Source organism: Cyrtonyx montezumae, unplaced genomic scaffold, assembly GCF_038088225.1.
Source record: "Cyrtonyx montezumae isolate F1298 unplaced genomic scaffold, pur_monq_1.0 scaffold_4, whole genome shotgun sequence".
NCBI lineage: Eukaryota > Metazoa > Chordata > Aves > Galliformes > Odontophoridae > Cyrtonyx > Cyrtonyx montezumae.
This window is the reverse complement of record NW_027072045.1, coordinates 854,164-878,968: the sequence shown is the minus strand read 5'-3', so window position 1 is coordinate 878,968 and position 24,805 is coordinate 854,164. Positions and strand designations below refer to the sequence as shown.

At 44.4% G+C, this 24,805-nt stretch overlaps 1 protein-coding gene and 1 long non-coding RNA gene across 2 annotated transcripts in view; both read left to right on the top strand.

Moving 5' to 3' along the window:
* Positions 1-24,805, top strand: part of GLRX3 (glutaredoxin 3) — a 294,370-nt gene that overhangs the window by 118,121 nt on the left and 151,444 nt on the right. The gene's annotated exons all lie outside the window — the stretch shown is intronic.
* LOC136054931 (uncharacterized) lies at positions 17,157-24,616 on the top strand. The gene is made up of 3 exons (XR_010622790.1): positions 17,157-17,245; positions 17,786-17,939; positions 24,594-24,616. It is a non-coding gene; the product is annotated as an uncharacterized LOC136054931 (long non-coding RNA).

Below are 24,805 nucleotides of genomic sequence, written 5' to 3'. Positions count from 1 at the left end.
CCCTTCCAAAGGTGAAAACGTCATTAAATAACTTTATACTTTTTTCTTACGACTGTCCCCATGACAAGTCCATAATGTGTTCTCATTATGTCACGAGGCCAGAGATCAGAGCCTGTATGGATAATAAAAATATATCTTCTTTATGAAGCACCAGCATCTGTCCTAGCAGTGATGCCGTGCTGGTGGAAAGTAAAATTTTTTGCAGCCTACTTCCTGCACATTTAATTAACCTCTCAAACCAGAGGCTTGTGTTGTTTGTTAGGCAGAAATAGTCTTTTAGGACTACAATTTAATTAACATGACTGAAGGGAGGTGGCTGAGGGAGCGAGGTGTTTGCACAGCGTTGTCTGACCAGCTCTGGGCACGTGGAGTTTACCAGGAGTAAATGATTGTGTTTGGCACCTGCTCAGTGCCACGCTTCACCTGCTGCTCTTCCAGACACGTTCCCAGGAATTAAAATCATCACGTTGTGTTTTACAATATTTTTTTTATGTATTATTGATAGCCCCTTATAAAATTAAATTGCATCCCATTCATAGTAATGTAATTGAAAAGTTTCAGTCTATTAATGTTTTATTGCTGGAGGGGACAGTAGCGGGTTGTTTGAGCTATGCAGTGTATCCCAAAGGGCACGAGAGCTTGCTGAAAATATGGAAAATATAGCTTTCACTAAATGTATTAAATTGTTACAGCTTGTTCCTGAGAGCACTTTGCTTGTGCAGTAATGTTATTTTCTTCAGAGCTTCGAGCAGGCAGCGGTGCCTCCCGTGCTTCGAGGTACAGCAACGCAGCAATGAGGACAGCAGCTCTGGAAAGCTTTTAATCGCCCTCCATCAGCAGTGCAGGGTGCTCCTTCAGAGGAAGGCCAGCTGCTGCTTTCCAAAATCCACAGGGCAGCGTGGTTTGGTCTTCATGAAGCTTGTTAGGAGCCCTTCTGAGCCAGATGCTGCTATGTCCTCCGTGCAGGAATGAAGTGCTCCGTGACCCTCTGCTTCTTGGGAACGTTGGGTCCCAGCTCTCCAACTGCAGCCCCTGTGGATATGGATGAGGGCTGCTGGTGGGGCAAGCTGTGTCTGCCCAATGAGAGATGTTTCAGCAGTGAGACTGGGAGTCCCAGCAGGATCGCCTGTCCTCGGGGAGGCAGCAAGACTTTAATGGAGAAATAAGACTCAAACCATTTCTCAGTGGAGAAATAAGACTCAAGTGTGGTGGCTTGCTCAGGTAAGGGTGTTGACACTGCTGACAAGCTCCATGGCACACTAACATCAAAACTCTCGTGTTGACCTCAATGGGAGTTGTGAAGTTAAATGGGAAAAAGAAACAAATCATTTAAAATTGGAATTCCCTAATCCCAAACTAGTGAGAAGCCATTGCAGGACAAGGATTTCCGTAAGAAAATGTATTAATATTACAGTGATGTTGTGAACCAATAATTGTGTTTTTATGCCAACATAATGTCCCTAGGAAAGGGCAAAGTCTGAGGGCAGCACTTCAGCCACGGGGATGGGACGGTGTGGGTCAGCGTGGCACTTGACTCCCATCACCTTCTGGCTGCCCCAAGCTTTTTTGATTTCTGAGTGGGTTGAACGATACAGCATAAAAACCAAACTGTATGCTGAAATAGCCAGCGACCTAGCATGATGGATATCTGCATTGTTATTTGGTTTGTGAACAAGTGCATCTTTAAAGCTGCCAGACAAACGAGGCTGCAGTTACTCAGCTTAAATAGGGTGCAGATGTGCAGTGGGTGCAGGGGCATTCCCATCTTTAATAAATAGAATAATTTCTTGACAAATGGCTGGCACTCTGAACTTTGATTTGAAGAATGATTTCTGTTCACTTTTTGTTTTTCATCCTCCTCCCCAAGCAAACAAAGCAACGGTGGGCCCCAGAGTAAAGCTGCTGGAGGAGGCAGAAATACGGTGCTCACTTGAACTCAGCCTAAAGCTAAGCTTCAAAGGACCCAGAGAAACATATGGATTGCGAAGAAACCTCACTGGATTTTTGTATTCAAAGGAGGTAGTACTCCCTTTCTGGTGCCTGAAGTTCAGTTTGCAATGTTGATGGGAGCCTGAAAGTGCTCAGAGAGAATCATCCTCAAGTGTGTGCAGGGGTTGTTTAATCCCAGCCTGCAAACTGAGGGAAGGGAAGCTTCCTGCGACCACACCATTCAGGCAAAGATTGGAGAAGTACGGGTTCTGACATTTCCCAAGTAAGAAAACCCAATTTGCTTGGCTTTCCGTTCTTTCCTCCAGGGTAATGACTGTGTCCACAAGCACTCAGGGGAGAGTCCTGTTGCAGAAGATGACTTCCAGCCTGGGATACCTATTCTGAACCACTGCAGCTCTGCACGCCCTGGCAGAGTGCCCAGGACCATTTTCCTGCGGTGTCCAAAGGGGACAGGCTCGCATTTTGGCATCTCTGCCCTGCTAAGCACAGTGTGGCCCTGTGATTCCCAGCAGTGGCTGTAACACAAATAATAACGAGGTGCTCAGGCTGAGAGGAGTGCAATACAGCCCTGCACCACTGTGCTTCCAAAGCTAATATATTCCCACTAGGACCCACGGATAGCAGAACACATTACAGCAGCCTTGAAGCTGTGTAATTCGTACCTGGCTGGCCTGGGTAGCCCAGCAGCCCTAGGAACAGTGAGCATCCCCTGTGCCCTCCATCACGGGCAGCCCAGCTGTCAGCATGCGTTCAGCAGAGTTTTCAGCTCTGTGTGTGTGTGGAAGAGAAAAAACAATCCTTGTGACTACTCTTTGTTTTTATCCCACCTGCTGCAGTTGCAGTGGTTTAACTGAAGGCAACGTGCAGCCTTTCTACTGGTGTGAGGGTGTAGAAAGCTAAGAACCCACCCAGATCTCTGTTCTCAGATTTGCAGGATTAATGATAAAAGGATGGGGTTGCTCTACCTACCCTGAAGGAAAGAATGTCTGAAAATCTCCCTGTGAAGAGAGATCAGAGCAAAGAGTGTAAGCAGGCTTCCATGTAAGCAGAGGTAGGAAATCGTGGTGTTTGAGTAGAAGTTTTAGAGTCAAATAGGTTCTTCCTGCAAGTTCTTCCCTCCCAAATAATTAAGAAAGTCATTCTGTTGCAGTTTCTTTTCCTGTTTATATAATGAAACGTGCCTTGTCTGTCTTGAGAAAAGTTTAGCATTCTTATGAAAATGTGAGTGTATTTATTCCTCCCTCCTCTGCTATGTCACCGTTCGATTCCTGACTTCATTCTTCCAAAGTTAAAATTTCTTGATCTTGAATTCTTCTGGTTTTGGGGAAGTGCTTGGATTCTGAAATGGGTTCTGCTCCTGGGCTTTGGGTACTGCTCAGGAAAAGGTTTCTTCTGAAGGTATGAGCATGCTAGTGGTGTACTTTAAATCCAGTAGAATTTAGTGAAGCTCGAGAACTACTCACATTTGCAGCAAGAAACTTTCTGTCCATAGGAAGCAGCTTCACAGCAACAGTTTGGGGAGAAACCAGGTGGAAATAGCACTGGGCTGGGTGGGCTTGATCCCTACCCACTGTCCCCACTGCAGCACACGCACAGCTCTGCTCCTCCACGCACTCAGGCAGTGCTTCAGGGAGCACATCTGCAGCCAGCAAATCTCTCCTGCCCTGTTAGTCCAATTTGCTGATGACAGAAGGATGTGCTCTTCAGCGAGACGTATATTTATGAAGTTGGAAAGGATTAGCAAGGCATCTTTTTGCAATTCAATAAGAATTTTACGATCAATTTTAGCTAACACCAGCACTTCTGTAAGAAATTGTTCTCTGGTTTTGACAATACTTTAGCTGGGTGTCTGTGTTGCGAGAGGAAGCTGGAGGGTCTTACTGTATGGCAGGGATTAGAATGCTGCAAACTGCCAACAGTTCCTGAAAACTATAACTTCTGATGAAATTCCCAAAGCAAAACAGCAATATATTTAGCCAGTGCAGATGAGGGAAGTTCCACTAGGCTTAGCAGAGCTAGCTTGCATCACTTGAAGATGTCATCTTATTTCAGTTGCTTTTGAGAATGTAGCGAAGGGTTTTTTGTTGTGTTCCTGAGCCCTTCGGATTATTGGCAGTGAATCAGCTAGGAGTTACAAAGAAGCAACACGATCCGAAATCTGTCACTCATTCCACTGAAAAATAGCTCTAATCATCTGAGTAATTAATTGCTTTTCCAAAATTTCAAAGTTAATTTGAGTAAGATTCGCTTCTTACAGTTCAGGAATGTCTGTGAAGGGCTCTCATGTCCACTGTTTTTAAGAAAAGCATCACTGCTTGGTTGTAGTTTTGGATGAAAATCTATGTTGCCAATAGCACAGCTGACATAAACAGGCCAAAGGGATATCCCAAACCACATGAGATTGCACAGAGCTATCAAACAGAGGGAGCTGGCCGGAGGCAGATGCTGCTTGGGGACTGGCTGGGCATGAGTTGCTGGGTGGTGAGCAATTGTGTGTGCATCACTCATTCTGCAAATGTTTCTTGATGTTGTTATTCTTTTTCCTCCTTATCTCAACCCCCCGGTTCCTTTTCAGACCTCTCCCCGATTTCATTGGCCTGGGAGTGAGCGTGGTGCTGAGCTGCTGCTGGGTTAAACCACAACAGCTTTGTCTTCTGCACAGGGAGTCTTTCTGAGAGGCACAATGCAGGGACTGCTCGAGCGATGGCTTCTTTCAAGAGGAAAATAGATAGCAACGCAGAAAAGAATAGAAACTGCAAAATCAACAGCAATTGTGGTGGAGGAAATAAACACCGCTGGCTCTTCCTGAGCAGTTTCATTCATGAGATACAACGCAGTTCAACTTTTAGATCAAGTCAGCTCGTACAGTTTCATGGTGGTCAAATAGGAGAGACTTCTATAGCATGGAGGATTACAAGTGGGTAAGTGGCTGTCTGTCCCCTACCAGAGCGAGGAGAAAGCCTCCAGCTGATGAGCAGATTGTCCCCATGGGGAGCAGCGGGTGGCTTGGGAAGGCCTGGGGAGTTGGGCTGAGGTTTCCTTGCTCCTATCTGGGGAGTTTGGAGTGTGCAGGGCTGCTGGAACAATGGTGAGGTGGGGGGATGAGAGCAGCCCCCTTCCCAGCACCACTGTCCTTTTGAGGCCAGCAGCTGGTGGCTGCTATTCTCTTTAATGCTGCTTGGGTTTGTGTGGGGATTGTTCTCTGTCAGAAACCAAAGAACAAGTGATTCTTGCAATGACAAGTTCAATAAATGTAAAATATTGGTTTCTTTCCCAGCCTTGAACAGATACTTAGAGACCAACTTCAGTCAAGCCAGAGTGGGAAAGCATCTTTTCAAAGAGACAGGCGAGATTAAAGTATATTTCCTGAATGACAAAGTTTGTGTGATAGCAGCAATTACTCTTCAGCCTAAGGGCTGGTTTGAATTTAACTCTTGTTTTTGTTATACGCAACTACAATGCTCTGTGTGGCAAAATATGGCGAATTCTGATTTCTCCCTGACTGGAATTTCTTTTGGTGTTCTGGCTTGGTGCGTGGCTGGTGGGGTATTTGCAAGCAGAACTTGGCTGCCTGGTGTCCAGCCATTATGTTGGGCAGATGAGATTCTGTCTTCAGATGTCCCACTGCCGGTGCAATACTTGCCATGCAGAGCTGTTTCTAGCTCTTTGTAGAGCCCTTTTCAGACTGGAAGCCCTTACTCCTTGCAGTGGGAGCCTGGGAGTAGGGGCCATAGCCCTTCTGCAGCCCACGTCCAGGGATGGGCATCTTCTCCTGGAGTAGACACGGGCACGACTCTCTGGACTGCTGGCTGGGAAGGCTGGCAACGGCCTTCCAGTGCTGGGGAGCTCTTCAGCCTCATTTCAGGTGTGTTCAACTTTACGGTAACGCTTTCTTTTAATGGACAGATGGAATTTGTTCTTATGTTTTATGGAAGTGTTTTTACCACTTTGGCTTTATTATGCATTAAGATCAATGATGTATTTTGATCTGCGTGTGGTGCCTGTAATGAATTCTGCTGCCAAATTTGTGCTGTTTACCCAATGGGCATGGAAATTTGAAGGCTGTGGATGCAGGCCTCATTAGCAGCAACGATTTAATTTCTTAATCCAATATGATGTCTTGATACTGCAGTGCTAAGAGCAGGAGAAGTACTTGATTAACCCAGGGAAGAAGAGTGGGAAGATCGTGGAGTGTGATGCTTGCACCACACTTCCTGCTGCTCTGAGACAAGGATGCTCCTGGGCACAAACCTTGCAGAGCCAAAACAAAGCATTTGGGTTGGTTCCAGCTTTTGATTCTGATTTTTATGGTGTTATTCCCTTCTTTTTTTACATTGCCCTATTCGTTCCTCCCCTTTCAGAGCTTATTTGTTACTATGGAGACAGGAAAACAGTTCACAGGAGAGGAACTTCAATGGGGCATGGCGACAAATTGGTTTATATAGGGCTGAGAAATTGAGTATTGGCTAATGGATAAACAGGCATTTTACGTAAGTTATATATTTTCAATATAATAGGATGTCTGTTTTAGTTGTTCTGTTGTAGATTTATTAGTGCTTGAAAAAGAGAGAAGCAAACAGCCTTAATTGAAGACCCTAGAGGATGGCAGCACTAGAAATGGCCCTTCCAAGTATTACACTTCTTGCAGAATGTAATAGTTTATGCTTCCGTGAGCTTTTATTGATGCCAGTTGTGGTTATCCTAATGATTGTAATATATTCATTTACTGGCGTATGTGCTTGGAGAAAGAGAAACGCTCCTGAAATTCAAACACTTTTATGCAAGATAAACATACGATCAAAGAGGACACAATTAAAGCCACACTAACCAGAGCTCGGAGAAGCAGACAGAGGTGAGGAGCACCAGGGATCTCCTCAGGTCCCAAATCCACACTTGGGTTGGATGGCTGGCCTCAGTTACAGGGATTTTGTCTATGGATGTGATCCATGCAGGATCAGACTCACCAGCCAAGCACACATTCGTATGTCATTACTAATCTGAGTTCAGATATTAATTGCAGAGGCTAAAAGGGAGAGATGATTATTTTATTTTTTTCATCCTCTACCTCAAAGAAAATGCTTTTCTTTATACCAGCCTTTTTTGTGTCCTGCTGTTCCTTAGCTCAAAGCTGCTCACTGTTTCATTCTTTGTCTTCTCCACGGATAGGATTATCAGTGTGATGTTGGTTTGATGATGGATGGAGGAACAGACTGTGGAGATGTATTTTGAATTGTTCTATATTTTAGTAGTATTGATCTTGGGGCATGCAATTTCTGTGCTGCGTTTGACCTCTCCTTGTCAGGTTATTTTTAGGAGAAGTTGTTTATAGCATTGCTAAAGGAAGGCTAACCTGAGATCAGTGTTTTTGGATATCTGATGTTTTGCTGATCTTGGCTCTTTAAATGAAAGCTATTTGAAGTCCTATGGGCAACATCTTTCTGGAGCAACTCTAATATTAAACTTCCAGGAATGGCATTGCCAGGCAGGGCATTTGCTGTGCAAACTGCATATCTACCAGCAGGGTGACTGTGGGTGTGGGGAAAACACGGGGGCAACACAGAGAAACGATCTGCTCCAGTAGCAAAAATGTGCTCTGATGGCATCACCCTCCTGGCACAGCTTGGGCTCCGACCCGGCAGCATGCTCCTGTGTGCCATTCCGTGGGCTTCACTTCCAAATCACACAGTGGTCCAGGATGGGACTCAAGAACTGCTAAAAACACAGAGAGCAGCCTGCTTTGGAAGAGCCTGGGAGAAGAGCCTGGTATTGGTACGTATGGGTTGTGTTCTCTGCCAGCAGACATAAGGAAACCATCACCTCTTGGTGTAGCCGTGATCATACAGCTTGCTTCTCACAAGCATTATTAAATATTTATTAATAAATACATTCATGACACAGTAATGTAATAACCACACTGTATTTTTCCATATGAGACATAGGCTGTAATGAGGGCAGCACTGACCCTGCAATATGCTCATTTTTCCTCCACCCTGAATAGATGAATCTTAAGCTGCACTTATAGGAGAGTTTAGGGCTTTCCTTGCTCTTGTCTCTCAGAGAGCTCTGGGGAAGGCCGTGGAAGAAAACATTTTCCACAGATGTACTGCTCCCATTGCAACTCTGGGTGGGCAGCACGTGGACTGTGCTGGCAGCCTGGGGGCTGCAGGGAGCACAGCAGCAGTGCTGGGAGGGAAAGCTCTGCAGAACGGTGACCACTTGCAAGAGGGCTTGGTCCTTGTGTGTGTTTGAGCTTAGTGCAGGAAAAAATTACAAAAAAACTTGTGTTTTGCAATGTCAGACACTAGAAGTAAGGGAAAATTTCAGCATGGTGTTGATGGGAAGACCTCTACAGCTACCCAACGGAGCAAAGCTCCATTAAACCAGAGGTGACAGCCTCAAGTTGCACCAGGAGAGGTTCAGGTTGGTTCTGTTTCTTCAGGTTTTTGGGGAGGGAGATTGTGTTTCCTGGAGGCTTGGTAAATGGAGTCATGCATTTGTTGGTTTTTTTCCCCATGAATATGCCTTTTTCAGCTTCATGCAAAAATCTGTGTGTAAATCTCTGCAAATCTCCTTTTCTCTGCTTCCGAAGGTGGTACAGATCTATGTGAAGATCTAGGGATTGAGTGTTTATTCACCATTCTTTCCTGCACTAATCTATTTTGTCTTTCAAAAAGGCGGTTGATCAAATCAGAAAATGACAGGGTGTGTCTGAGAGGGAAGCAGCTGTCGGGCTCACACCAGTGGGATACTGCTGAACTCAAAGAGTTTGACTCCAGTACTTCCACTGAGGATTTACGAAAGGATGGAAATGACTTTGGAGAAAGGATAGACCTGAATATTTCTGGCATGTTCTTGACTCTCAGGAAAGTGGGAGCCTTAAGGAAGAATGCAGTCTGCCTGCTTTGTGGGCTGGAAACCCTACGATGTTTCACACCGCTTGTTGGGTCGTGAACTAATACAGCTCCAAGAAAGCCAAAGAGAGCTTTCCTTGCAGGGGAATTTCACAACTGTAAGCTGAAGGGGCTATTGAAATGCCCTAATACACTGCAGAATGTGGAGCTGTTGCAATTTCTTGTCTACCAGTGACCACCTGTAGCATGAAGGAGTGATAACAGTCATCCCATGGTGGTCCATTCTTTGACTGTGAGCTGGGAGGGGAAGAGGGGCTGAAGGTCTGTGTGTATGGGATGCTCCTCGCTGCTGCGAGGCAGGTGTTGGTCCTTCTGCAGGTGATGGAGCAGCACATGTGTCTGGCCAAACCCATCAGCAGGAGAACAGAAGAAACATTTCTCTGCTAAATGCTGTCCTGGTAACCATGATTATCATCTAGTGCTGTTCAAGAAGCGTTTAGATGAGGTGCTAAGGGATTTGATTTAGTAGTTGGGTAGGGATAGTGATATATATAGATTTCTATATAACTATCCTACCCATCTATCTATATATAGATATAGATAGATGATGGTTGGACTAGATGATCTTGTAGGTCCTTTCCAACCTAATGAACCTATGAACCTATCTGTGGACTGAGTGTTTTAGCATCCTGGACTTCCTTGATCTCAACAGAGGAAAGGGAATACTTTTTATTTTCAGAGGCAATAGTGAACAGGATTTGAGACTTATTGCATTGTCTGCAGCTTGCTGTGCAACTTCAGCAGAGTGTCTTGAAATCCAGAATGAGTTCTGGTGCTTTAATTAGTACAGAAATGAAGTGTTTTTAATGCAGATCTGTATTGAGGCTTCGTACCGCTGGGCAGAACAACTGTTACTGATTTACCACAGTACCTACATTTAATTTGGGCAGTTGGTGAATGGCAGCATTTGCCAAATCATGAACAAGACAGACACTCGTTCCAATTATACAGCTTTACTGGCTGCTGTGATAAACTTGGGGTCAGAATGTGCTCTGATGTAAATTGAAAGTAAAGCACTGTGGCTAAGTGACTTCCACCACGCTCCGATCTGCTGCAGCTCCACTTCACGATTCAGGTGTTTAATGTAAGCTCTGAGAGCAAAATGATGCAAAGTGCTAATACTGCCTGGGCAGGACAGTGCCAAAAATGTGAAGGCATGTTTATTCATGACTTATAATGTCGTATAATTGGAATGACTTACAGTCACCAAACTCATACAAATTCAGCGTGCTTTCAGAGCGTGTTTTCTGCAGAAACAGATCAGTGCCATTTACAGCAGTGTAATAGGGACAAAGTAGAGGCAATTACTTTGGATAACCTGGCATTCATTTTTTATTAACTGGTGGGCAGTACTCGAGTTGTATATCTGCAGCAGAGCAGTGGCCATGCTGGGGCAGCGCTCGGTCTGACTGCAAAGGGAATGTAGTTTTTTTGGCACAGAGGAACTTGGAATCCACAATGGGAAAAATGTCCAGGGAAACCAGGGAGAAACACAGCAGTGTGATTTAACAAGGTGAGTGGGTGGGTGAATGGATGGGTGGAAGAAAGGAAGGATAGCATGGAAGGGAAAAAAGGAGGAACGGAAGAAAAGTAACATTGGGGATTCTCTTGTTCATAGGTTCATAGGTTCATAAGGTTGGAAAGGACCTACAAGATCATCTAGTCCAACCATCCTCCTATCACTATCCCTACCCAACTACTAAATCCAATCCCTAATGTAATTATATAATAATAATAAATAATAATAATAATAATAAATCCCTTGTAATTTATTCAGACATGTAAAATCCAGCATTTTCACCAGGAAGCAATATGGCTGTGCAGCAGGGAGCATGAATTAGCCTCTCCTCTCTTCACAAACAGCAGTGCCTTCTCTTCAGCATCTTCCACCTATTCACTCGCATTTCAGCTTCAACCAATGGACAAACAAAGTACCAGGCAGATGCACCGGGATCTCAGATTTCCTGCAGATACCTGGCTTGGCCTAAGACACTGCTTCTGCTCCCAGAAGGTTGTTATATGGCTATTTGCATAGCAGGTAACTTTGCAATAGCATCAGAAGTGAAGATTTCCAACTCCCCTGTAAATTTTTGCCTGAACTGATGTTTTTGCCAGGCTTGAGAAAATCCATCTGGGAGAGGGGTAGAAGTGCTGCAAGGGTTTTGTGATTTTGCCTTTAAAGTACAATTACAAAGTAAGAGCTTTATTTTTGGCAGTGTTCATCCTAATGAATTACAAGCATGCTGTGTTTGCAAGCTGCAAATTGCTAAATAAACTGCCAGATAATAGGATTTAGTGTGTATTTTTAATTTGATGCCACTGCCCACAGCGTTAAAAAACATCTTTGTCAAAGAGTGCTTATAGCAGTGTGCTTCCATCATTATGCACCTTCATTTAGAGATTTCTAAGACAGCATCATTAGCAGTAATATAGCCCCACTCTGTAGCACAGTGGTCCACAAAATGCTTTCCTCCAAAGTTGTGGTAGTGCATTAAAGTGATATGTGGGTTTTAAGTCTTGTGAACGTTGTCAGTTCTCCTGTAAAATACACTAAAAAATTGAAAATCAGTTTTATTTTAATGGGAGGTTAATATTAATTCAAATACGTGTCTAAAACTAGTAAGAGTGTCACAGGAGGAGGCAATTATTTTCTGCTCACATGTACCTACCACTCTTTGAGCTTCTCGATCCTTCCAGAGAAGGTTTTTTAGGAAGGCATCAGAGCTTTCAATAGCTTGTTTTCACCACTACAGATGCAAGACTGGAGATAAATAAATAAAGATGATAATAACCTGTGCCAAGGTGGCCAGCATGCACACCTGAAGGTCGTCTTTGGAAAGCGCTTGCAGCCCTGAGGCCAGATTTTTCCAAAGAGAGCATCTTCTGCAGACATCCCTGGCCCCTGAGTGGTACCTTAGGTCCTGCAGGAGCTCTGGTGCTGAGTGGGGATTAGCATGTGTTCCTCGGGGGCTTCAGGGGGCTTTCATGGCTTGGATAGGTGCCTTTAATCATCCATCACTTCCACACGCTGGCACCTCCTGGGACAATCAGTGGGGAAAGGCTCACTATTCCCTCATAGTGACTATAGCTACAAGAGTAACTGCAGAAAACCAATACCTTACCCAGCAGGCTTGTTCAGCTGAGTGTACTGTTTGTTTGGGCACAGCTCAGCGAGCTTTGTTTTGTGTTCTTCTTTTCCTGCGTTGTGCTCTGTAGGTTGTGCAAGGTTTTAATGGAGGGAGCAGCAGCACTGTGCTTCCCCAGAGGAGCAGAGGATCTCGTAATGCTTTTGATCCCAGCAAGCTGATTAGAAACATCCTAAACATCCTCTGAAACATCTTTTTGGTGAGTGTCACAATGCTCTGGACAGTAAAGGGACAAGTTGTCCTTGAATACACACAGACAAAGTTTGTGCTTTCAAGAAAACTTCTCCCATAATAGTAAGACCACGTATTTTTGTGAGCTCCCAGCAAAGCCAGACTTGGTAGGATTTCAGCACCTGAGGTGAAGGCTGGCAGGGAACTTACCTGCTGCAATGAACTCAAAATTACTTCTCTGTAGGAAAAATGGAGATGCCTGCCAGTTTCTGGATAAAGTTATGAGACACAAGAAACTGTGAGGGCAGTCAGCTCCACCAGCCCCTGAATATGGATGAGCATGTCTGTAGGGTGGAACCCCGGGGCCATGGGGAAGGGAGGTGGGCTGGACATCAGCAGGGCATAGGGGACGTGGGGCAAAACACCCATTTTATATCTGCAGGCACTGCCAGGTTACCCTGTGCTGTGGCATGTTGCTCAAAGCACACCCTAAAATGCAATTTGGGTGAAAAATGTTTTTAAAGTTTGCTGAAACTGACATTTCTGCAAAGCATTTCTCTTCAGCTGTGTCAGAATATTTCATCTTCAGCAATAGCTTTTCACTTCCCCTCCAATACTACCTGCTTTATTACAGAGAATTTTCTTGAACGCCTTCTGACTGTAATCCGATGGGTACTTGAAAAAGTATTTGTTCTACACATTAATGAGGGCTTAAAACTGAATTTTCAGGGTTGCAAGGAAACAGTTTCTATGTACAAATGTTCAGTTGGATATGAATTTCATTCACCTTCTCCATTATTTGGCATTTATAAATCCACGGCTGTTGCATGGGAATGTAGCTAGTCTTGTACTGGCCTAGGGAAAGCAGTGGTAGAGCTTTGCAAAGCTGGGTTTTTCCATTCCTTCTGTAGATGCTACGCTGTTGAGTTTGTTCATGCTCCATTGGTTTTGCCTGTAGGTACAGGAAGCTCTGCCTGGATGGTTCCCTCTTTCATTATTGCTTAACAGCACGTTGAAAAAGGTACAGCAAAATCAAATAGAGTCATAGAATGTCTGTAACCAGAGCACAGGAGGCAAAGCACCACACGAGAATGTGATTCCGTTTGTCCTGAGGCTGTGCTTTGTCTATCCTCATAAGGTGAGCACCTCCACCAGGCAAACCCGCGTGCTCCATCTGCCTTTGGGAGAGCTTGGGAGAATGGGTTCAGAGCCAGAAATGGGTCTCAGGAACAACTTTTGGAAGCAGAATTGGATACGGAGCTTATTTTCCTTCAACATTTCAGAGATATGTCTTCATTACTCGGCTTGAATCCATCACTACTTAGCAGGGGAAAAAATATCAAGGCTGATTGTAACTCTCCTGTTTCCCAAATGTGTCAGAAATTTTCTCTGATGATGGCACGACTTTTTTTTCCTTGGTGACCAGATCTTTGGCAGGATGTAAGTTCTGTACTCCTCCTGGGGATGAGGGAGAGCGGGTGGGAGCCACTCTGCCCTGGTGGGACATTACAAAGCTGCAGGGACTCGCAGCAGCTCCAGCCCAGTGTTTGGACTCTGCAGTCACCTTGAAAACTTCTACTGACACTGTAAGATACCTTTTTATTTTTATTTTTCTTCCTGTTCAAGCAATTGCTGTTAAAATTTGTCAGTGATGCTGCAGGCAGAAGATCTTAATGGAGAGATGATATATTGGTGTTGTGGTGCATGGGCTGTATACACTTGCTGTGTGTGCTGTACTGGGAGCTACACCCTTGGAGAATTGCGTGTCTTAGAGGGAGATCTTTGGCAACCGACTTCGCTTGAAATAAATTCAGTCCACATGGTGCTCCTGACTAAATGTAAGGTGGAGAAACCATCCTTAGGACATGCATTCATTGTGTTTATCTGGTGCATCCCTAATCTGTTTTCACCTTGCACCAAAGGAAAGGAAGCATCAGAAGCAGTGTGACCAGAGGAGGCTGTGGGTGACATCATCACTCCCTATGGTACCTGGAGAGAGTTGCAGTGCAGAGCTGTTGCTTCTCCTTTCTCAAGTGGCAAGTGATAGGACGTGAAGAAATGGCCTCAAGTTGTGCTGAGGAGGTTTGATTTGGTGTTGGGAAGAATTCTTTACAGAGACAGTGCTCAGACTTTGGAGCAGGCTGCCCATGGACGTGGTGGAGGTGTGGGTGTGGTGCTTAGGGACATGATTTCATGATGGAAGGCACAAGGTTGGTCTGATGGTTGGACTTGATCTTTTCCTTCCTAGATCTTTTACAACCTGGGTTATTCCATTAATTTATGATTCCAGTCACGATGATAATGTATACTGCAGTGTTTTGCTGGAGAATGTCTCCTCACCAGGGCTGCTTCTCCAATACTTCTCCAAATATAAATTCACTGTAATATACTGTAATTCTGAGGTGCTCGAGGGGGTCAGAGCAATGACTTTGTTGTCCTCTAATTAAAATGGTTTATATTGTGAGCAAATCTTGCTGTATAATGGAAGAAATAACAGAATGATGTATCATATCATCTCTTAAAATTATTTTGTTTATTGTCTGTGTTAGATATTAAAAATTATGTCATAAAATGAGTAGCTGCAGAGAATTTCAATAGACTTGGCATCAAGGTAAGAGACAAACAATAAAAACATCTCAGTTTCTTTTATAACTGAGCCCTTTGCAACCGTGGAACACTAAAGCTAAAATGACTTTTTGCCAATAATTGCGTTTTGGTTCTTTAAAGCAATATAGTCAAACCTCTGCAGACTCCAAACTACCAGTTATGGGATTTGTGTCTTTGCTAAATGCAAAACTCAATTCAGTGTTCAGTTGTTTAAAATTTAAAATCCAAACCTAAGTATGCAATAAAAATTGGGCTCCTAGTGGTACTTATTTGTGTGGGGAAAAAAAAAAAGTTGTCTGATTCGATGGAATTCATGGACATTGACACAACATTGGGGTTTGTTAAATAGACAGCATTGCTTTATCACATGAACCAAGGAGCAGTTGCAGCACTGAGCAAATTAGACAGATGCAGCTGTTTAAGTGAAAGAGTCATATCTGCATCAAGCAACAGCTTAGCAAGACTCTCCCTTACTAGGTCTTAATTGTGAAGATAACAGTGGCTTGCACAGTGCTACTGAAATGTATACATTCAAATTGATTTGCACTTCTCTTTCTTCCTGTTGAAAGCACAGGCCCAATATGCAAACGTATTATGGAAATGAAAAATAACACATCTTCGATGCTGCACTCAATCTGAAGATTCGTTAGGCCAAGCACAGAATGTACACGTAGCCTGGTTAGCAGTGGTGTGGTTTGCATGGTGTTTAGTTGGTGTGCTATGGAGCAACCTACATCTATGTGATGTTATTTCTGGGGCATACTAGCTAGCAAGGAGCTGTGCTTTGTGGCAGTTTCAGAATAACAAGTTCACTGGGTTTGCTGAGTGCATTGGTGCCTGCGAGCGACCACTTGTGCTCTTGCAGCACTGCAGCTCTTCCCTCCCTCATGCTCAGAGCCACTGGGTTGTGCCAAATTACAACCAAGCAGAGAAGAATATGAGTATTTATCCACACAGACCTACTGCCTGCTCACTATTGCTGTGGTTTTATCCTGCATGGGATGAGCATCTTCCTCCCATGAGCTCACTGTTCACAGGGCAATGGGGAATTCTTGCAACCTGTGATATTTTCTAGTGGATTTGGGATTCCATCAGTCATACAGCAGGATTTTTTCACAAAAATACCTTCTTTCTGCACTTTTGGGGAAAAACATATTCGTAAAATCCCATTACATGAATTTTCATAAAGGCTTAATGCAAGGCCCTTTAAAAAGAAATGACTAAATCTTGAAAATACTGCCTTTACATTTAATGCACTAAAATAGATACGAAACATTTTGAGATACGTTCAGAGATTTTCATCAAAATATTTATGTGATTGAAGAAAACATTTTCAAAGGAACCCACAATTCCAGTAAAAGTGATAACTAATAAGCACATCCTCCCTGCAGCATCACACAGACTCTTATGGAGAAAAAACTGTCACATCATACCGATAGTACTGCGTGTTAAGGAAGGCATTAAAACATCTCAGGACTGCAAATTAAAAAGAAAAAGAATTAAAGAATGGCAGAAGGGAAACGTCCCACATCCAGGAGGAGTTCTACTGAAGATGCAGTTTCCAAACATAAAACTGTTGTTTTTATACGTACGTTCTCATAACGCTACAGAAAAATGAGCAGGAAATATTTCACTTCAAACTGGAGAAAGTCTCCCTCAAATTCTAATGAAGTTCATAAAATATAGATGAAAAATATGTGGAAGCGCAAAGAAACAACAGCCAAAAATGCACTGAAATTTAAGATTTACGCAGAGGTGTCTTCTCTCCTAGAAAATAAAGACTCCCTTTGGCTGCTCACAGCTGTCTGAAGGCCTCTGAGCCCGACTCAGTGGCTCAGGACCCTCTACCCAATGCCTTCCCATGAGCCCATGGTTATTGCTGCCCCACGGCCGCAGCACCTCGGTGCCCAGAGGAGCTCCCACATATCTGCAGATGCCAGCAGAGGAATGATGAGGCTTTGTGACCTTGAAACTGTGGGTAAGACTGAGCCTGGATGATCTGAAGAAATCCTTGTCTGCAGTTTGAACCGTTCTTAGAATGGCAGTGGTACTCCTACTGCTTTCTCTACACGAATTTAAAGATTCCCCCTTTCCCCTGAAAAACCACCTGGGCACAAAGTTACCCTGATTATGAAGATTTGAGGATTTTATTGGCTTCCATTTACAGCAGGTTTTTTTCCCATTGAAATGCTGGATTTAAATGCTCCGGACAGACACTGTGTAAAGAGAATAATAATCATCTATAAACTTTTTGCTTTACAGTGTTGTGTGTATTGTATCAGACTGCGAGCAGCATGACCCTCCATCAGGAGGCACACGGGGGTGTGGTGACCCCCCCCAGCATCCTTTTTTTCCTTGTTGCCTACTTCAAAGGTGCCATCATCTATTGCTTTCTCTAAATTCCCATTTCATGCTGTGAGCTTGCTGCTGGTGGTTCCCACTCTCATCTGGAAAGCCCAGGTGAGAAATACAGTGGGACTTGATGACCTTAGTGGTCTTTTCCAACCTTAATGATTCTGTGGTTCTAAGAGACCAGAAAGCCAGGAAGCCCAAAAGCTGGTGGAAGTCCTGTGAGGCGATTGCTTTCTCTATCAGCAGGGTTGCATCGTGCACACATGATGCGGCCACCTTAATTAGCTGTCATCCCCAGCAGTGTGTCCAAATACAAGCTTATATAATCCACAACGCACTGTTAGTTTTCCTTGTTTGTCCTTTCCCAGTCTATAAAAAAGTAAAGCTTTTCAGCCTTGTTTGGTGAATTAGCACAGGGAATTTTGGCAATCAGTGCTCGCTGAGTTTGCCAGTGTTGTAGCTAATTCAAATATAAGTTAATGTGTTTCTTACAGGAAATAACAAACTCATTCTTTTCTTTATTATTTTTATTTTTTTAAATAATAATCCTTTCAGTCTTTGCTAACAGATTGTTTGCTTTGCAAATTATTCCATGAGTTTTCTCAGAACGTTTATGATCTGTTTGTCAGTAATTCCTTTTGTGTTTAGAATAATGGCCAATAAACTGTGAAGGAGAAGAACAATAATTTCCTTCAGAGAAATAAGTGTATCGCTGTGGATTTCCATGGAAGCACAACTGCAGAATTGCTGTGTGTCGAAGTGAAGCAGCTTTGCCAACTGCCTCTCTTTCTGCACTTCTCAGGTTTGTCTTCTGTGCGTTGATGCTGAAGGGAAAGAAATGGTGCTGGGAGGACACGGGTTGCCCAGAGGTCACATCCCCTTTGCTGGAGCATTGCTGGTGGAGTGGGTGAATGTTGATGAATGATCACAAAGGGTTTATTTTATATTTTGCTTCAGTGTTTGGGAATGAGATGAAGTTAAGCTGAGCAGATGAGAAGCAAGAGCTGTGTAGATTAAAGGCTCAGGGGCACAGGTGAAGGTGATTCACCTGTGAGACCAGAAGGGGTGGAGCCAGGCTGTGCTTAAATCTCACTTAAAGGCTGACTGGCACTGAGGAAGGATCTTATGTTGGAGTTTGCTCCTTTTGGAGTTCCTTCTCCTTGAGCCTAGGTCTTTGGAGATGGGTGAGCATTTGTTTTCCTTCTTTCTGTAACACCTCCTTTGTTTGTGCTGGTCTCTGCCTTTGCAATTCTTATGGGAGGTAAAGCCCAGCTGAGAAGATTTGGAGTGAAAGGGAAGCAACAGTGCTTAATGGGGTGAAGGAAAGGAAGGTTTCAACGAAAGCTGAACTTGATGGAAGAGAGGGGATGTTGTTGGAGAGCTGTGGTTAAAACTCTGATGGAAGTAACAGAGAAAAGCACCCTAAGAAAGGGCCTGTCCCAGGTGCCATTCTGCCAATGATCTCAGACTAACCCAGAAAGTATGGAAGTACGGAGGTAAAATATACAGGTAAAAAATGTGTGTTGCCTTGGAGTTTCTCTTCTGCATTTTATTCATTGCCAAGTCAAAGTGCTGATAGTCCTATGGGACACTGTTTACTGTCTTTCTGCACTTGGCTCTCCAGCACCCTGCCCACATGCAGTTAAACTGAATGCTACACTTCACACCCATGGTTTTATATGTCTGGGAGAAGAAAGGAATAACTTTGCTCTGTACAGAAGAATAACATGTTTGACACCAGTGGGCGTGATGCTGAGCTGGCGTTCTCTCGCTGTTGGCTCTGGGTTTGCTCCTAGTGTGAGATGGCTTTGAGACTGTTGGGGGCTCCATGTGGGACCCATGCTTGCCTATGCAAGGCTGGTTGCTATTAACAGGGTGTTCAAGGCACAGCTTTATTTATTTCTTCCAAAGTGCTTTTCTAAAGATGCCAGAAGCCATTACTGCCTGCTGGTGCGTGATAGCAATCATATTGGAAATAGTGTTTTATAGTCACCACTGTTGTGAAGACACTGCAGCTGGTCTGTCCTTGTGATTTGATGTTGTTCCCATGTCTCTATTATGCATCCTTAACAAACAGCAGTAGCTGCTCTCGGTCATTTGTCTCAGCCATCAGGCTAAGGGACCACAGCTGCAGGACACGCAGCAAAGTCCCTCCATAAACAAGAATGGAGGAGAGCAAGGAAGCAGATCGCTGGGACTGCTTCCTTGCAGGTTCATTACCAAACTGGGCAGAAGGCAAAACTGGGTTGAACAGCAATCAGTAGCCTCATATAACTGAAAATACTTGGTCTAATTACTACATTTCCTGTTGGAAAATAATATTATGAGTGGTATAGGGAACTCTAAGACCTCTTGGTAGTTATTAAATTCCACGACCCTCCAGCTTGATTAACTTTTTAACAGATTTGGCTTGAGGCTGTTGCAGAAAATATCTGAGGTGGGCATTAACACCGATGACCCACTGCACTGACAGCTTCAATGATTCAAAATGAAGAAAGCGTATTATAAGAGCTCTCTCAGGAAAGGAAATTGATAATGCTGTCATCTGATTCTGTCTGAATGTGGGGTGAGAGGAGGGACCCCAGCAACAGGCATCCTGAGAGCAGCACTGCCTCTGCCTTGGTGTTGGCCCCTACTGGGTTTGCTCGTGACTTCTCAACTGGGTGTGCGTTTCCAGGTGCTCTGTTCCTGAGAGCCTGGGTGCTGCAGCAGTGTTTGAGAGTCCCTCTGCTCCTGCAGACTGGAGCTGAGCCTTTGGCTGCTCAGCACGATGGCAGGAAGACATGGGTGCACCCCAGGATTTCCCTCCTTGGTAGAAATATAGGAAACACCATTTGTATTTTTTGAGTGAAATGCACGGAGAGCTGTGCTCAGCCCAGAGCGACCTCTGTGTTTATTTGCAGTGTAATTTTTAGGTTACAGTAGAGAAACACATAGATTTAAAATGCTTGCTGGAGGGAGAGGAAAAAATAGTAAAACAGGGTGTTGCTTTATGGACTTATTTCAGGTTTATTGAAATAAGCAGCACGAGGCACTTGGTGTAACGACTGCAAAAGGCCAATTTGGGGGCAGCACTCCCTGCTCCATCTGAGTGGGCAGCTGAAGCTCTGCAGATTGATCCTGCTCACACCCAGTGGCAGGGCCTCCAAACTCTGGCCCCATCGCAGGGCTTCGGGCACATAAAAAGAGAAAATGTAACTGTGGACTTAGGGCCCTTCCTGGGAAACACTGCACTTCCATCAGATCTTTGGGGAGAGTGCGTGCAATGGGATTTTGTCCATTCATTCTGTAGTTTTCAATGCAAGGGATCATTGATGCTCCTGATAACGTTATTTTCCACGTAGTACACAGAGGAAAATATAGCAGTGTTGGTAACAGTTAATTTTTGCCAATATTTACAAAACCTGACTTGGGCTGACTTTAAAGTGAAACAAACCCAAAGAAACAAGGCTCCAAACAAGCTCAAACTGGCCGAGTTATTAAGTGGTGCTCAGGGAGATGATTAAGTTCACTTCAAATTGCTCTATGCTCCGCACTACTGAAAGTGAATATACTTAAGGATTAATGGAATTTGCTTTTGTCTTTCTTAAAGAAGGAAAAAAAAAGCTCCTCGAGTCAGCAGTGTGCTTGTCATACATATGAAGACCCAGAGGTTATGAAAATATGGCACAGTATTTTCAGTTTTAAGATTTAATTAGCACACTCCTATCAGGAAAGGAGTGAAAGGAATGCCCACAATAATTGTAATTGATCAACTTGTGTTCCCTTTGATAAAGGTGTGAAGAAGCAGGGGTAATAAATGGCTCCTTAATAGCATGGAATGTCAGGAGAGGGGAATCTGAAATCAGTTTGGAGGAGAAAGAGAGAAGCTCATTTTTTACTGAAGAAAGCAGGCATGTCCTAAGTCATCCTTACGAAGAGGTCTGGTGCTTCTTTTTTAATATATCAAATATTTGAAGAAATCTGGAGGAAAGATGGATGAGGGAGGTGCAGTTTTTCTCAGTATGCTTTTTTTTTCCCTCTCTCTTTAAAGTTCAACTCCAAACTCACGCCCAAGCAACGTGTAACTGAAGATGGGAAAAGTCTGGATGGAGCAAAGCAGAGATGAGAGCACTGATTGCACTTCGAGCTCTGTGCTGAGAAGAGGAGCAGTGCAGGAGCTGCTGTGTGAGATCCCTCTCAGTCCATTTTCCCAAGGTGCAGCTGTGTGGTGGTTAGGCACCACGTGCTGGAGCACCAAGCACCCACCGTGGTGTCTGCAGCTGCTGTGCTTTCCTGTGGAAAAGCCATTGCTGTGCTGGGGTGCCCAGTGACCAAAGGAAGAAACAGATTTTCAGAATAATTCTTCAGCAAACACACACAAACCAGAATCTGGGTAGACAAATAGACAGGGATCTGTCTCAATAACCCTTCTGCCACTATCAGCAGAGAATTAAAGCATGGATTTCTGTTCTTTAAAGCAGATCCTCAGGTAATACTGTAATCCTCGATATGCCTGTGTCTTTCCTTGCCTTGAGAGTCCTTTCCCCAGTTTGATTCATAATGCATTATTAAGTATGAAGATAGGACTCCCTGATTTCATAGGGTGCACTGAAATCTCCTTCACCATTTAGCAATTAGTTTTTGCTGTCACATGGGAATGCAAGTGGGACCAGGTGATCTTTGTGACCTTTTCCAACCTTCATGATTCTGTGATTAATAAGTATAACCCTTTTTCAGAACTGAAGCTAAAGCAGATTGCTGTTGTCCGTTCAACATGAAACGTTTGCATGGGTTCCCATCAGAGCCCACCTTTGGGTGGCAGCACTGAATTTTCACCGGTCTCTACACGGCATTGGAGCTTCCCATGGCTCCATGACCACTCTGCATGGCCCAGTGACACCAAGGAGCTCCTGTGCCCTGTCCCTAGAAGCCTGGGATCAGAGTAAGCATGCACAGGGTGTTACTGCATGCTTTTTCTTGTAATAAAGGAAATAATGAGTTGTTCTCATCTGGCAGCTACTTTTATTTTCTTTAACACTTGAAATGATGGCTTCTTACCATCAGCACCTTATTGCCAGTCTTAACTGCTGAGAGATAATCTAGTGATAATGTGCTAATTACTCTTACTGCTGCAGTATCTCAGATTAGTGCTGAAGAGTTGCAAGATAATTAGGATTTAACCAATTAAGATTGTTGCAGGTTCAGGAATGCAGCCCTTGGATGTTTTTCCCTGGCAAATTCAGGGGGGATGCAGTAATTTAACAGCACTTTCAGAACTAAGCAGAGGAGCTGGTCAAAGACAGTGTTTTTTACTTTAACAGCAACTGCGGGATCTCACCTCTCCCTCTGAGCTGTCTCCCAAGCTATCTCCAGCTTCTCATTAGGCATTGTTAGATTACACTCATTCGATTATGGCTCTGACCCTAGGTAACACCAGAGGTTGTTTTTTTCCATGTATCGGTAATGTGGATACGTAGGAATATCAGTCTGTGAATTATGATGATCAGTGCAGCTTTCTTTCCACTCTTCTTGCAGTCTGTGGCCACGTCCCAGTGGAGCAGTTCCCAGAAATGCTGTAGTGCCTTTGCATTGAGCCCTCTGTGATAAAATGTAGGAGAGCTTACATTGCTGTTAGCAAATAATTCCCCAGAGTGTGAGGGGGGAAAAAATCCATCTTAGCAGCTGAACAACCTTGCCTGTTTATCTGCAGTTAGGGCACTCATGTGATGAGAGATCTAAAATGGTTTAATGTTTGTGTTGATTACCAATTAACATGGCAATTGCAACTAATTTTTATACGAATTACGTCGGCTTCAAGTGAATGTTAACTGTCTTCTGCAGTGATCGTTTCTTGCCAGTCACACAGCTGCTAACCATGAGTGCTACCTGGCTGGTCTCCTTGGGAGATGTTACAGGGTCATGAAGGGACAGCTCAGCTGTTGGGGACCTCGGGCTCCTCCATGCCTTGCAGCTTCTTGCATGGGGGGATGGGGCCAGAGTGCTCATCTGGTGGGGGTGGGGGCCAGCATTGGCTGTGTGGGGGAGATCCTTTGGGCAGAGCCAGTTTTGGAGGATGTGCTGTTGTGTGCCCTCTTTACAAGCACCCGGCAGCTGGCTTTAAAGCCCTATGAAAAGAGTTCTTCGTGCCTGAGTCACTGAAAAGTATTCAATATGCTTAGGCACTACTTAGAGCAGAAAGATTTCTTTGCCAATTCCTCTGCTCCTTCGTTTGGGATTTTGCCCAAGAGCTTTTGGATTTGCAATCACAGGAGGTATGCTGACTTAGGTCGTAGCACGTAGGGGCCAGCTGGAAATGAAGGGTTGCTGTCATTGTGTGATGTCCTGAGCAACAGCACCCAGGAGCTGAGAGGGAACCCAGCACGTGTTGGGGCTGGTGGGCAGACCTGGGTGCTACCCAGGGCCTTGGTGAGTGCAGGAGGAGCTGAAGCAGCTCTGCTATGTGAATATTTATGAAAACGATAGGTATCCTTGAACAAATGGCCCAAGAGAAACTCTGGAGCAATTCATGGCCAAATCACTAGCTGCAGTCTGTAGCTGCCTGCGATGAGAGGCTGCACACCCACCCTAAGGCAGTGGTTATTTATTGCCTTGGTTATGCAGAATCCCTTCCTCTTTCGGCTGCTGCTCCACTTGCTGCGTACTCCTGTTCCACATGCAAGCTGAAAGAGATTGCTCTAATTAAGATATGCTGGAGCAAAGTTAATTTTCAGAGTTTCTTCCAGATGCCACCAGGAACGCTGTAATTATTGTATAGCTGAGGTAATTGACTTCAGCTTGATATGGTGCTGACTCACAAAGAACCAGCCAAACACAGCGGTGCAGGCGGTGAACAACTTGGTCACAAGTGTACCAGCAGTGCTTGAAGTAACACTGAGTGTACTCATGCCCGTGTCCTGCTACTGTGGCCGAGAGGAAAGGAGCTGCTGAATTCACTCTCTCATTTCTCAGTACATGACTTCAGCACGTTTTTCTGCTTCTAGCCAGCTGCTCGTTTGCCTTTACCTATTTTCTTTTTATGGGAATACTTTACTGCTTGGGAATGTCTGCCTCTGTGGTGATGTAACTGGGCGGTGCAGGGCCCACTGGTCAATGGGGTGACAGCAAAAACCCATTGTACAGCTTGGTGAATGATGGGGAGGTACTGGAAGTGTCTAGCAGAAGCGTTTAACGCCAAGAATTCTTTGTCTGTCCTTACGCAGTTGTATATATTTAAATGCAGTTCAGAAAGCGCACACTTTCTTTAACTCATATCGATTTCAGAGCATTTCATGAGCAGTGCTCACAACATAGAGAGGTGGTTAAATGAACTCAGCTTCTCAGGGAGATCACAGTGGGGATAAGAGAATACCAAGGAGAGAAGCTGGAAAATATATAAAATATACATGGATTTTTCCTGGGTACTGTCAGAGCACTGATTATTTCTCTTATTGTGTTATTTCCATGAACATCATAGATGCTGGCAGAGCTGATCCTCTCTCTCACCAGGGTGGACCACGCACAGTTGGAGAGGAGATTCACTCCTCCCCTAAGGGATAAAGGTGGAACCTCTGAGGGTGGTGGTTATGGGACTGTTTGTGATGCTGTGAATGGTGGGTGGGGATACCACTGCAGGAGGCAGACTGGTGAGGGGCTGGGTGGGAGCTGGGGCGTACCTCGCTGTGCCCA